At 41.3% G+C, this 13,521-nt stretch overlaps 2 long non-coding RNA genes across 3 annotated transcripts; both read left to right on the top strand.

Annotated features, from left to right (window-relative positions):
- The first annotated feature begins 1,442 nt into the window (after positions 1-1,442).
- LOC145548149 (uncharacterized) lies at positions 1,443-4,408 on the top strand. 2 transcript variants are annotated; one of them, XR_014084441.1, is made up of 4 exons: positions 1,443-1,955; positions 2,047-2,580; positions 3,328-3,776; positions 3,868-4,408. It is a non-coding gene; the product is annotated as an uncharacterized LOC145548149 (long non-coding RNA). The 2 variants fall into 2 exon arrangements; XR_014084440.1 differs by having other exon boundaries at positions 2,047-3,776.
- Positions 4,409-6,531: 2,123 nt separating this feature from the next.
- On the top strand, positions 6,532-9,479 carry LOC145548147 (uncharacterized). Its single transcript, XR_014084438.1, has 3 exons — positions 6,532-7,209; positions 7,301-8,833; positions 8,925-9,479. It is a non-coding gene; the product is annotated as an uncharacterized LOC145548147 (long non-coding RNA).
- Positions 9,480-13,521: the final 4,042 nt, after the last annotated feature.

Raw genomic sequence — 13,521 nt, 5'->3', positions numbered from 1 at the left:
AACAATAACACGATTAATAAAAACATATTTTACTAATGCGACGTATTTTCAATATTTACAGCAGCTTTTACATGCATCTTGGGACAGTGTTAAAAAGTTAATTTTGAAAACCAGAGACTCCTGATGATCCTAGTCGCTAGTCTGCTGAATTTCATTTAGAAATATGTTAATTTAAATTTTTATGCCTGGTTATTCACTTTAGACGGATAAAACACCAGAAAAAAATACATCGTAATTTATTGTACTGATATATAAACAATTCGGCTTAAACCGGATACATAAAATATAGCTTATGTGGAGCAAATATTTTTAAAAGCCTGAATGACAGGGCTTTTTACCCAATGTTTTTGTAACACCTTGTTTTGTTGTAAGGTTTTATTAGACCTGTGAATACATTCCAGTGCTGAGCCTCAACAATTCAGTTAAGGAGAAAGGAAGAGGATAAAAACTGAAAACATTAAGTTATACAATACTGAGGGTCTGGTAGGATCCAAAGCGTCTATAAAGTTCTCAGTAATCATCTCCTGAATATCAGAGAAATCAATAAAGTGCAAAGGAAACCAGATACAGCCTGCTGTCGCTGCTGTAATCCTGGAGGTGATTCAGCAGATATATGAATATCTTCTGCCCTCGGGATCTGAAAGTATTAAACTTGGTACAGTCATTAAGTTTTCTGATATCCTTTATTCATTTTCAGAAAACATAAGATTTTCTTATGTTATAATGTCAAGCATCAAGTAGACTTACTTGTATTCCACTCAACCAACATAAGTATGAGTTTTAGTTTCTACTCCTTTGAACTGACCACCAGATGGCAGTTTTACTCTTTGTACTAGTTTAACTGTTTCAGCTCCAGAGGGTTTGTCTGTAATGTTCCAATCTATCTTTTTTATTTCTGCAGTGCTATATTTCATCCTGTGCATTTATTACTGGGGAAAAAACAGGTTTGGAAAATCTGAACTGAAAAAACTTCTTTTTGAAAATTGTTTGTATTATTTCCAGCACAAAGAATTAAATTCAATTTGGTCCTGATGCAGATCAGACATGTGGAGGATTTTACTCAGCTGATATCACCACCAGAAGACTTCACCACTTCTGTTTATTTATATAACATTAATACACCATCAATTTAATCTCAATGCATTTTATAAGTATGTAAAAATGTAGAATCAATTCAACCCAGTAAAGGTTTTCTGTATTGACAGATTCAGATTTAATCTTCATTCTTATTTAATCTGAATGATAAAATAATTCAATTAAATTTAGCAGATAAAAGTATAAAAGGTTTTCTAAGATCCCCCAGATGATTGCAAAGAGTTAGGAAGCATTACGGAGCTAGCATGTGGTGACAGTAGAAAGAAACATCTCCATTTTCAGCTTCCACCTGGTGGAGAAACATTTACCAGAGCTTCTGAAGGTCAGAATGTGTTAATAGTAATAAAACAAAAGTCTGAATTTTGTGAGAAATTCTCTGCTTCAGAGTATTCAACACCTAAATCACGACACAACATGTTGGCAGAACAAAGAGCTTTTATTGTGGGAGACGCTTCGATGTTTCAGGAGAGCAGAACAGAGACGCTGCTTTCCTTTCAGGGTTGTGATGTTTCACATGTCGTCTCTGTTGCTGTTTCATGGTTTAATTGAAAGGATAAATAAAGCTATTAGATATGAAATTATGTATCTTAATGCAAACAAAAGGAGAAAATAATGAGTTGAAATGACTGCTGGAGTTGAAGCAGGAACTTATCAAGCGCCATGTGTTTCTGTCCGGAGCAGGGGCTGATGGGAGCTCTGGTTCCTCTGCTAGAAACCACGTGGCCCTGCTCTGATCTCTCAGCTCGTCCTTGTTTGGCCTCAGCTGCATCAGAGCCACTTCTCCCCAGGTTCACCAGAGGAAACTCCACTGCACACAATGCTTTTCCTCCCAGCTGCTGCTCTGTGCTGGCTGGGTTCAGGTGAGTGTTTCCACCAATCAGGAGCCAACAAAGCCCACCTGGAACAAACACTGTCACACTAACCTTCACCTGTCTGTCTGTGTCTCTACAGCGCTGGCTGCCATGGCAACACCGCTGGTTCAGCACCAGTTATCATTTCTTGCTGTGGCTGGAAGCACCGTCTCTTTAAAGTGCTCAGGAACAGACACCTGTGATAAAAAGCAGGTTTACTGGTACGGAACCACAGAGAGAGATCCGCTCACAGCGATTCTACGCTTCGATCTGACCGATCAAAAAGTTAATAACCTTCTTAATTTTAATGATCCTCTAAGAAAGGATTTCTTAGCTACACCTGAACCAAACGGCTGTAATCTGGTGATCCAGAAAGTAAAAACGGATCATAGTGGCTCATATTTCTGCGCCTGCTGGATGTCTGGTTCCCACAGTGAGAAACGATCCGACCTGCCTGAGCAAAAACCTGCAGAGGGGCAGACAGGAAGTAAACCAGGAAGTAAACCAGGAAGTTAACCAGGAAGTTAACCACAGCCAGGTTCAACCGGTGCATACCTGGAAAATTATTACCTCAGAAGATTCACTGATTATCAGCCTGAATGGAAACATTAAATAAATCTCATCCTGTTCCCAGGTGAGCTTAACGTGTTTTGAGGAACTCAGATGTTAGAAGATAAGGAGAACCAGCCTCTGTTCTCATATCCGCAGCCTAAACATCCATTTTACTTCTTCATATCATATATCAGCAACTTACACTGAAAATTCATTTAATACAGAGTAAATATGTGCAGCTGTCAGTCACAATCAGCTCACATTCAGGTCACATAATAAAAAGAGTTATAGAAGACAGTAACTAATTATCCATCAACTTATCAGATATCTGATTATAAAACACTAAGTTTGACCAACCAACTAAAGAATATAATAATTTCTAGTATTAATTTCATCAGTGCTTGTTATTTATGTGATCTTTATGTTTTTTATATCTCATGTTTATGTTAATTAGGCAGGAATGACAAATATGATAAAAAGTGAAGTTCACTTATGAAGCAGTGTGGTGATGCTGAGTGGTTTCACAAGACAATATCCTACCTGCCGTTAATAACTCGGTCATTTTGATGAGCTTTGTGATGAACTGAAGGTCATGTCAGGTTGTTTTCTGACCGCTACATGTGAAAAACCATCTGAAGCAAAGCAACAAACACATGCATGTCTGGTTAATACGCTATGCTAAGCTAAGTCTGAGTGTGACTGCATGTTGTCTATTCTGTTCAGTGAGTCATTCGATGAATCCATGAAACTACGGGGTCTAGGCTGGTCAATGTGAACTCCCACTTTTATTTTTTAACATTTCTCAGTTCTAGTGGCCTTTATCTGACAGTGATCGGTCAGGAGAGACGGCTCTGAGACGTGGAAGAGACGAGGCAAAGGTCAACAGGCGGGACTCAGACGGCCGCATGGAGGACTGAGGTCTCCATCCACAGGTCACTGGCTTCACCTGCACCATCGCAGCGACTCACTTCCTGAACCAAACCACTGTTTAAATGTTTCTGGACAAACCTGTCATGATGTCACTGTTTGATGGCAACACTGACAGAACGACGAGCTTTAAACCTGAACCACATGAAGCGCTGTGATGCGTCCGGAGCAGGGGCTGATGGGAGCTCTGGTTCCTCTGCTAGAAACCACGTGGCCCTGCTCTGATCTCTCAGCTCGTCCTTGTTTGGCCTCAGCTGCATCAGAGCCACTTCTCCCCAGGTTCACCAGAGGAAACTCCACTGCACACAATGCTTTTCCTCCCAGCTGCTGCTCTGTGCTGGCTGGGTTCAGGTGAGTGTTTCCACCAATCAGGAGCCAACAAAGCCCACCTGGAACAAACACTGTCACACTAACCTTCACCTGTCTGTCTGTGTCTCTACAGCGCTGGCTGCCATGGCAACACAGCTGGTTCAGGACCAGCTATCCCTTGTTGCTAACGCTGGTCCCAAAGTCTCTGTGCCTTTAAGGTGCTCAGGAACAAACGGCTGTGATGAAAACCAGGTTTACTGGTACCAAACCACAGACAGAGATCCACTCAGAGTGATTCTACGCATCGATCTGACCAGTGGACTTCCTAATGATCGGTACGGTCATCCTCAGAAAAATGATTTCACAGCTTCACGTCAAGGAAACGACTGTATTTTGAATATCAATGGAGTTAAAACGGATCATAGTGGCTCATATTTCTGCGCCTGCTGGATGTCTGGTTCCCACAGTGAGAAACGATCCGACCCGCCTGAGCAAAAACCTGCAGAGAGGCAGACAGGAAGTAAACCAGGAAGTTAACCAGGAAGTTAACCACAGCCAGGTTCAACCATTATATAACTGGCAGTTTATTAGCTGGTTTCCAGGTGTCATAACTGAAGCTGTGCGTTGACTCTAGATCTATAACTCTAGATCTATAACTCTAGATCTATAACTCTAGATCTACATCTATATAACTCTAGCTCTATAACTCTAGATCTATAACTCTAGATCTACATCTATATAACTCTAGCTCTATAACTCTAGATCTATAACTCTAGATCTATAACTCTAGATCTACATCTATATAACTCTAGATCTATAACTCTATATCTACAGCTCTTGATCTACAGCTCTAGATCTATAACTCTAGATCTACAGCTCTAGATCTATAACTCTAGATCTACAGCTCTAGATCTACATCTATATAACTCTAGCTCTATAACTCTAGATCTACAGCTCTGGATCTATAACTCTAGCTCTATAACTCTAGATCTACATCTATATAACTCTAGCTCTATAACTCTAGATCTACAGCTCTGGATCTATAACTCTAGCTCTATAACTCTAGATCTACAGCTCTAGATCTATAACTCTAGATCTATAACTCTAGATCTACAGCTCTAGATCTATAACTCTAGATCTACATCTATATAACTCTAGATCTATAACTCTAGATCTACAGCTCTAGATCTATAACTCTAGATCTACAGCTCTAGATATATAACTCTAGATCTACAGCTCTAGATCTATAACTCTAGATCTACAGCTCTAGATCTATAACTCTAGATCTACAGCTCTAGATCTATAACTCTAGATCTACAGCTCTAGATCGCTCCTCTCCAAAGATGACTTCAGTTTGTTTCTGTTCAGCTGAAGAACGTTTCGTCTCATCCACATTTGTCTGTTCTAAGTTTCTGTTCAGTGCTTGTTGGGTTCAAAGGTCACCTGGTGACATCATAATGTAGAGCTGTGTATCATCTGCGTCGTCACGGTAACTAATCTTTTTTCTTGTGGGAGCATATAGATATTAAATAAAATGGCCCTAGGATTGACCTCTGACCTCTTTGTTGAGAAGTCTCCCATTGAAACAAACAATCCCAGTTCTCCATGTCCGACTGGGACCAGTTGAGTCCGACTGATTCATATCATTTCAGTAAAATGTCCTGATCCACACTGAGGTCCAACAGAACCAGAACCAGCAGTCTGACCTCTGGATGTCACTGAACACTTTGACTAGGCCAGTCTCAGTACTGTGGTCACCATGGAAACCAGACTGAAAGACATCAACGGGGTTGGTTATCGTTAGGAAGTTATTTAACTGTTGACGTTTTTTCAGTAATGTTGCTGATGAATCTGAGGTCAGAGGTCAGAGGTCGGCCTGTAGTCCTGATTTGTCCAGATTGTATTTTATCAGAGGTTTGATGGTTTTAAAGCCTGAGGGAAAAACACCTGATGAGTTTATTATCCGGATCAGATCATTAATGGCAGGCAGGACTTAAAGAAAGACGTGGGTCGGATGTAAAGACAGCAGGAACTGGAGATTAATTGATTTATAATTTCTTCTAGTCTCTTTCTAGTTCAGAAGTTCAAACTGGGTCATTTTTCCTGCAGGTGTTGTGTTTGTCTGCAGCTCCGTGTCGGTTTAGTCTGAATGTCTCAGCACAGTAGCTGGTTAATTCATTGCAGGTCGTGTTTTATGTTTTCTATTCTCTCTTAAAAAGAGCTTAGAAAACATGATTCATCATCATCCAACCATGTTTCTGTCAGGAACGTGACATTAATGTTCTGTTGGGTGATGAAGTCATGGTGGTTTTGCTGGTGATCTCATGTTTAGCAGAGAAAGTTTAAGTGACTTGGTGGCAGATGGTTCATGTTTCGTCTTATTTGGACTTGAATTGAGCTGATCTGTATTTTAGGTAGATATCATGTGTCTGTTGAGCCTGATGTGTTAAACTACATGTCAAAATTCATAAATGAAAATAAAAAAGAGACAAAGGAACCCAGAATATTAATCAAACCTCAAAACAACACAATTATCCATCAACGATTCAGATGCATAAATATCTGATTATGAATGCACTGAGTTATACCTGCTAACTAGAGAAGGTGATTATTTCTAGTTTAATGTCTCCAATGTCCTGCACTGTGAAAATACACTGTAGAAAATCTTTAAAATTTAGGGGAAGAAATTGTACACGGTAAAAATGTCGGTGTTGATTTAACACCCAGAAGTGTCTATTTGTGTCCAAGTCAGCTGGTGTTAAAGTAACACTTTTGAAAGTGTTAAAAGATTGAAGATTTTTTTGTTAAATTAACATTGGTCTCTAATTCTGAAATGGGTTTAATAAAAGTTAAACTTTTCATTTCTGTGTATTGTTTTGAATATTTTCCACTGGACTTGATTGATATTGACACCTTGTGGGTCAATTATTTACTTTTTGACACCATATTATGTTTTGCGATCAACACTACACTGGTGTTACTTTTAATATATTTTAACACCAGCACCGTTGTAAATGTTAACGTGACTCTCTGTATCGTTAAATTTAACACCAGCTGACTTGGACACATACAGACACTTTTGGGTGTTAATTTAACACCAGCATTTTTACTGTGTAAAACAGAGACAGACTGCAGCATCCAAAGCGTCATGGCTGAATAGATGGAAGTATCGGGTCTTTGTGGACCAAAGATACTTTTCTGAAAGTGTTAAATGTTTATGTTTACTTCTCGTGATGTCAGTGTTTGATGGCGACACTGACAGAACGACGAGCTTTAAACCTGAACCACATGAAGCGCTGTGATGCGTCCAGAGCAGGGGCTGATGGGAGCTCTGGTTCCTCTGCTCTGATCTCTCAGCTCGTCCTTGTTTGGCCTCAGCTGCATCAGAGCCACTTCTCCCCAGGTTCACCAGAGGAAACTCCACTGCACACAATGCTTTTCCTCCCAGCTGCTGCTCTGTGCTGGCTGGGTTCAGGTGAGTGTTTCCACCAATCAGGAGCCAACAAAGCCCACCTGGAACAAACACTGTCACACTAACCTTCACCTGTCTGTCTGTGTCTCTGCAGCGCTGGCTGCCATGGCAACACACCTGTTTCAGAAGGATCTGACTCTGACCTGGAAGGCTGGTGAAAACGTTGCCATTGGTTGTTCTGGTTTTGAAATGTGTGACTTCAATTTTATTTACTGGTACCAGAAAAAAACTGAAGCAGAACGCCTGGTGCCGATTCTTCGATTTGATCGAAGTGGTGAAAAACGCACTTCCACCTTTGATCATCCTCTAAAAGACTCGTTTTCAGCGATGAGGAAAGACGGCGGCGTCGAGCTGTTGATCACCGGCACTGCAGCAGCACATTCAGCCACTTATTACTGCGTCTGCTATAAAACCGGATCCCACAGTGCAGAATGAGGCCTGACAGCCGAGCAAAAACCCTCTGAGCAGAGCAGATGTGTAACTGAGGCAGAGAGAGAAGAAAACCACAGGGAATCTAAAACACCTCAAATTAAACGATTCACTTATCAGATCTAAATATTAGACTCACAGTTTCTCTGAGTTTTACAAATAAATCTGATCTGTTTATTGAAATAGAAACCAGTTTGGCTAATTTCAGCAGCTCAGGATAACATGATCAGTGTTCAGGAACCAGATGTTTGGGATCAGAAAAGTGATGTGAAGAAGATTCATGGAGGAAGAGGATAAAGTGATGAAGTTCAGGTGCTGTGATGTGATGAACTGAATTGTCTCAGATCCAGAGTTCAGCTTCTCTCTGGGACTTTTCTACACACAGTTTGGTGAAACTCTGTCCAGCTCCTTTGCCGTCATCTTGCAGTTTAAACACATGCATGTCGGGTTAATACGTTGTTATGAGCTTTAAGTCTGACTGTATGTTGTTCAGCGTGTCTTTGTTTTGCCTTTAGCCTCTCAAATCACAAATAAATGCTTGATATATTGTAGAAAAGCCTAATTTATAATATTATGTTTAATGCTAATGAATATTAACGATTAACTCATTAATCATTAATATTCATGTCTTTATAAAGTGACTGTTCCTCCACCTTCTCTCCCCAGTAGATGGACTAAATCGATGAAACTACGGAGTCCACGCTGGTCAATGTGAACTCCCACTTTTATTTTTTAACATTTCTCAGTTCTAGTGGCCTTTTTCTGACAGTGATCGGTCAGGAGAGACGGCTCTGAGACGTGGAAGAGACGAGGCAAAGGTCAACAGGCTGGACTCAGACGGCCGCATGGAGGACTGAGGTCTCCATCCACAGGTCACTGGCTTCACCTGCACCATCGCAGCGACTCACTTCCTGAACCAAACCACTGTTTAAATGTTTCTGGACAAACCTGTCATGATGTCACTGTTTGATGGCGACACTGACAGAACGACGAGCTTTAAACCTGAACCACATGAAGCGCTGTGATGCGTCCGGAGCAGGGGCTGATGGGAGCTCTGGTTCCTCTGCTCTGATCTCTCAGCTCGTCCTTGTTTGGCCTCAGCTGCATCAGAGCCACTTCTCCCCAGGTTCACCAGAGGAAACTCCACTGCACACAATGCTTTTCCTCCCAGCTGCTGCTCTGTGCTGGCTGGGTTCAGGTGAGTGTTTCCACCAATCAGGAGCCAACAAAGCCCACCTGGAACAAACACTGTCACACTAACCTTCACCTGTCTGTCTGTGTCTCTACAGCGCTGGCTGCCATGGCAACACACCTGGTTCAGGACCAGCTATCCCTTGTTGCTAAAGCTGGAGGCTCCGTCTCTTTAATATGTTCAGCCTCGAACGGCTGTGATGAAAACCAGGTTTACTGGTACCGAACCACAGACAGAGATCCACTCAGAGTGATTCTACGCATCGATCTCACCGGTGGATTTTCTAGTGATCGGTACGGTCATCCTCAGAAAAATGATTTCACGGCTTTCAGTGTAGGAAACATCTGTAGTCTGAAGATCAAAACAGCTAAAACGGATCATAGTGGCTCATATTTCTGCGCCTGCTGGATGTCTGGTTCCCACAGTGAGAAACGATCCGACCCGCCTGAACAAAAACCTGCAGAGAGGCAGACAGGAAGTAAACCAGGAAGTTAACCACAGCCAGGTTCAACCGGTGCACCGACTCAGAAACAACATGAAAAGTCATAAACATCCATCCATCCATTTTCTTTACACCCTTGTCCCTCAAGGGGTCAGGAGGAGTGCTGGTGCCCAGGGGTGAAAGTAGTTTAAAATTTTAGGGGGTACTATGACAAACAAACAAAAAATTAACTGGTAGCTCTTGAATTGCTACAAAATTTCTCTCACCCCACTGGCTGCAATGTTGACGCCTTGAGATGCCATGAGACCTAAATCCTGAACATCATGGCATGGAGAGCATCCCAGTTTTCCATGTCCGGCATATAACCATTCATTTTAGCTTTTAAACTGGTTCTACTGGTCCTGTGTCCAGACAGAGGGATAATCAGTAGCCCAGCATCATGACCTGTTTGTTCTGAAGGTCCTGCAGCTTCTCTTCCTAACCCGGCGCCTCCTCACCCTGACTCTCATACTGACAGGAGGAACCACAGAGCTCTGTTAGGTCAAAGCTCATCTTCTGAAGTTGGGATATTTTTCCTCCAACAGGACAAGAGTGTAAGAAAATGGATGGATGGATGGATGGATGGATGGATGGATGGATGGATGGATGGATGGATGGATGGATGGATGGATGGATAGATAGATAGATAGATAGATAGATAGATAGATAGATAGATAGATAGATGGATAGATGGATAGATGGATGGATGGATGGATGGATGGATGGATGGATGGATGGATGGATGGATGGATGGATCACCTCAAACCAGATGTTGGACTGGATTTGATTTCACAGTCATTTGTGAATGTTTCTCATTTTCAACAGTGGAGCTATAAAGGTTGAAAAAGGTTATTATTTTGGAGAAAATCTCATCAACATCAATATTTCCACTAAATAAGAGGCAAAAAACAAATTAATAGAGGAAAAGCCTCTCAGACTCTGAGCCCCGACAGCACCAAACTATTTTTTATATCAGACAATTAATTTAATTTCACATAATTATCGCGGTAGAAGCCATTTGTTTGTTAAATACTTAAACATATTTTCCGTGTTTGATGTTTGTTGTGAATGACGTATACTCACAAAGAACGAGGTAATTAGTCCAAGTTTGTCGTTTGTAGGACGTTCAGAAACTACAGCGGCTGCGAAGGTCAAAGGTAAAACAACCTGAACAGGTGATCAACTATAAACCACTCGCACCTTTTTACTCTCTCTCTCTCTCTCTCTCTCTCTCTCTCTCTGTCGTTTAAGTATACCCGTTGCCGTGGCAACCGCTCGAGCTGAGCACAGGTTATGTTAAAAACATTCAGTCCGTTACAATATCAGGTTTTCATGCTCTATATTTTTATTGTGCATCATTAATAATCCTCATGATCTCAGCGGTGGCTGATTGGTTCATCTTAAACTCCTGATCTGCTCGTTATTTTAATAATGGAACCGAAACGCACAGAATTGCTCAACACCTTGTTGAAACAATAATCACTGAGATTATTATTGTTGTTGGGTCATTGATTTGAACACGTTTTGTTGATTTTTTTGTTGTTGTTTAATAAAGTTATGAACGTTTTAAGCCAATCAGAGGACGACGTGCTGCTCTCAGCCTCCTGCTGCGTTCAGTTTGTTACCTAAAGCCGAGATCCACTCAAAACCTTCCGCGATCCACGTATTATCGCACCGCTGCTCTGGCAAAGCACGAACAGTTCAGAAACAACATGAAATGAGAAAAAAGCTATTTATTAACTGATTAAGTCGTGTTTTAGATTGTTCTTGAACCCACTGATGATTTACAGCAGACAGCCTCTCCTCTCTTGCAGGTTCTGCTACCCCCGCTAAATCTTTTAGGGGTAGCAGCACCCTGCCGTACCCCTTTACTTTCACCCCTGCTGCTGCCTCTCCAGCTGACGTTCCGGGTGAGAGGCGGGGTCACCTGGACAGGTCGCCAGGGCAACACAGAGACACACAACCATCACAATTTGGAGAGGCCAATTAACCTGACAGTCATGTTCTTGGACTGTGGGAGGAAACCGGAGTAACCGGAGAAAACCCACCATGCACAGGGAGAACATGGAGACTCCATGCAGAAAGTCCGGGAATCGAACCCAGAACCTTCTTGCTGCAAGGCAGCAGCTCTATCAACTGCGCCACTGTGCAGCCCAAGTCATAATCATTCAAAGGTAAATAATTAACTAATTATACAACAAATTTAAAATATTTCTGCTCAAACAAATCAACACATGAAATGGTGCCAAATAAGAGGCTCTTGTTATTTGTGTCATTGTTTTGGATTTAATATCTTAAGTTTTGTTTATTAGGCAGGAATCAGACAAAAAAGCATCTAAATAGAAATAAATTTGACTTCACATCATGAAACTGGCGTCTGTCTCTTTAAGAAGCTGCGACTCCATCAGCAGTACTTCTCCATGACGCCATTAGCAACATCGTACTTTGATGAGCTCAGCAGACTCACAGCTCCAGCAGGTGTTTGCTACTTGCTGCTGCCGCTAGTCTGATGGAACTGACTTTAACATGCTAAGTAGTTTGACAAATCAATATCTTCGATCATTATTCATCAATCACTCCCTCACCTGGACCTCTAAAGATCCATCTGGAAACCAGTGAGAGATTTTTCTAAGACTTTGTGATGTTTTGACCCTGAAGCTGGTTTTGGTGAATCACCTTCTGAAACAAAACGTTAAATATTTACACACATTTTTCTAACAGTCTCATAACTTAAAACATTTTTTCACATGAAGTGAAATAATCTGTCAGTGGAACTGGGACTTTTTCAGAAATATTAAGGAAGTATTTACTTCAAACAGGTTCCTGTTTCTTGCTGAAAAGCTCAGTAAACGTCTTTTTAAATTTAGTCTCGGTTAAAGTGTATTAAGATGTTGGTGATAGAAACTAGAACAAAACTACTTGGAAAGATTTTGTGTTTTTCCACAGTAAGAAGTTAAAAGTAGAGGTGTGCCGATTGATCGGTCACCGATCATAATTGACTGATTTTCGTGAAAAAGTGCATGATCGGTGATCGGCGATCATTGGCTCTTGTTGCCGATACCGATCACCTGCATCTCATTTCTCAGCCTGCCTGTGCAGCTGGTCTCCTCTTTCCTTCACTCTGCGCAAACGCGCAGCAACAAATCCTAAGCGATGTGGAACTATAACTATAACGCACTGAGTGAATGGGGAAGTTTGCGTGTTGCGGCGGAAAATTGAAGCAGGTCAAAATGCATCAACACACCGAAGCTAATAGAACATAAAAACAATGTCATACTTGACGGAGTTTGGCTACATCAAGGTTCACTGCAGTAAAATAGACATATGGAGGATCAGATAGCAGGTAAAGCAGCACAGCTACAAACACTCACCCGGATTAGCATGACGGTCAGAAAGCTAAACAAATAACCCGCAAAATGATTTAAGTCTTGGAGCTGCGATGTAAGACGCTGGTTCTGCTCTCGCTGTTGAACCGCTGCTACGCTACAGGTAGTAATATTTCACAGACGGAGCGCCGCTTCTGCTCCACCTGGTAGTGACTCTCACACCGAACCTCTGCTTAAAGCTGCAGCATCTAACCTAAAAACATACATTTTACATACGTATTAAAACTTTCGCTGTCCTAACATGAGACAGATAATCTCCAAAAAATAATCGATCTCCTCCCTGCTCTGCATAATTACTCCGCTCAGTCAGAAACAGCCACTCAGAACTAGCAGTAACCAGCTAGCCGCCATGCTAACAGGAAGCTTTCATTCAGTAACTCTGGATTGTTTATTGTAATGGATCCTGTATTTGGCTTTGAATGTTAAGTTTTATACTTGAATCTTTTGGTAATGTTGAGAGGTTTTATTTTGGCTCTTTGCATAATTTAGCCTCTTCAGAGCCTCCATACGTTATCAGTCTGTTAAAGATATCAATAGCAAGTTTAGTTTTCTTCTTGGAAAAAGTTATTAAAACAAGTTTTTGTCTAAATTAAGGTGAATTCATGGTTCCTTTTTCCACATAATGTAACCGGTAGTGTTTATGATAAAAAAAAACAATAATTATGTGATCGGTATCCGTGATCGGTATCCGTGATCAGCCCTCATGGGTAATCGGTATCGGTATCGGTATCGGCAGGAAAAAACCTGATCGGCACATCTCTAGTTAAAACCAAAGTAATGATGCAAAACCAGAAAATTCATTTGATCTAAAACCATCGTAGAAGCGG

The sequence above is a fragment of the Poecilia reticulata genome, chromosome 17 (assembly GCF_904066995.2).
Source record: "Poecilia reticulata chromosome 17, P_reticulata-male-v2, whole genome shotgun sequence".
Lineage (NCBI taxonomy): Eukaryota > Metazoa > Chordata > Actinopteri > Cyprinodontiformes > Poeciliidae > Poecilia > Poecilia reticulata.
Note: the sequence above shows the minus strand (reverse complement) of the source record. Positions and strands in the feature narration are given on the sequence as shown.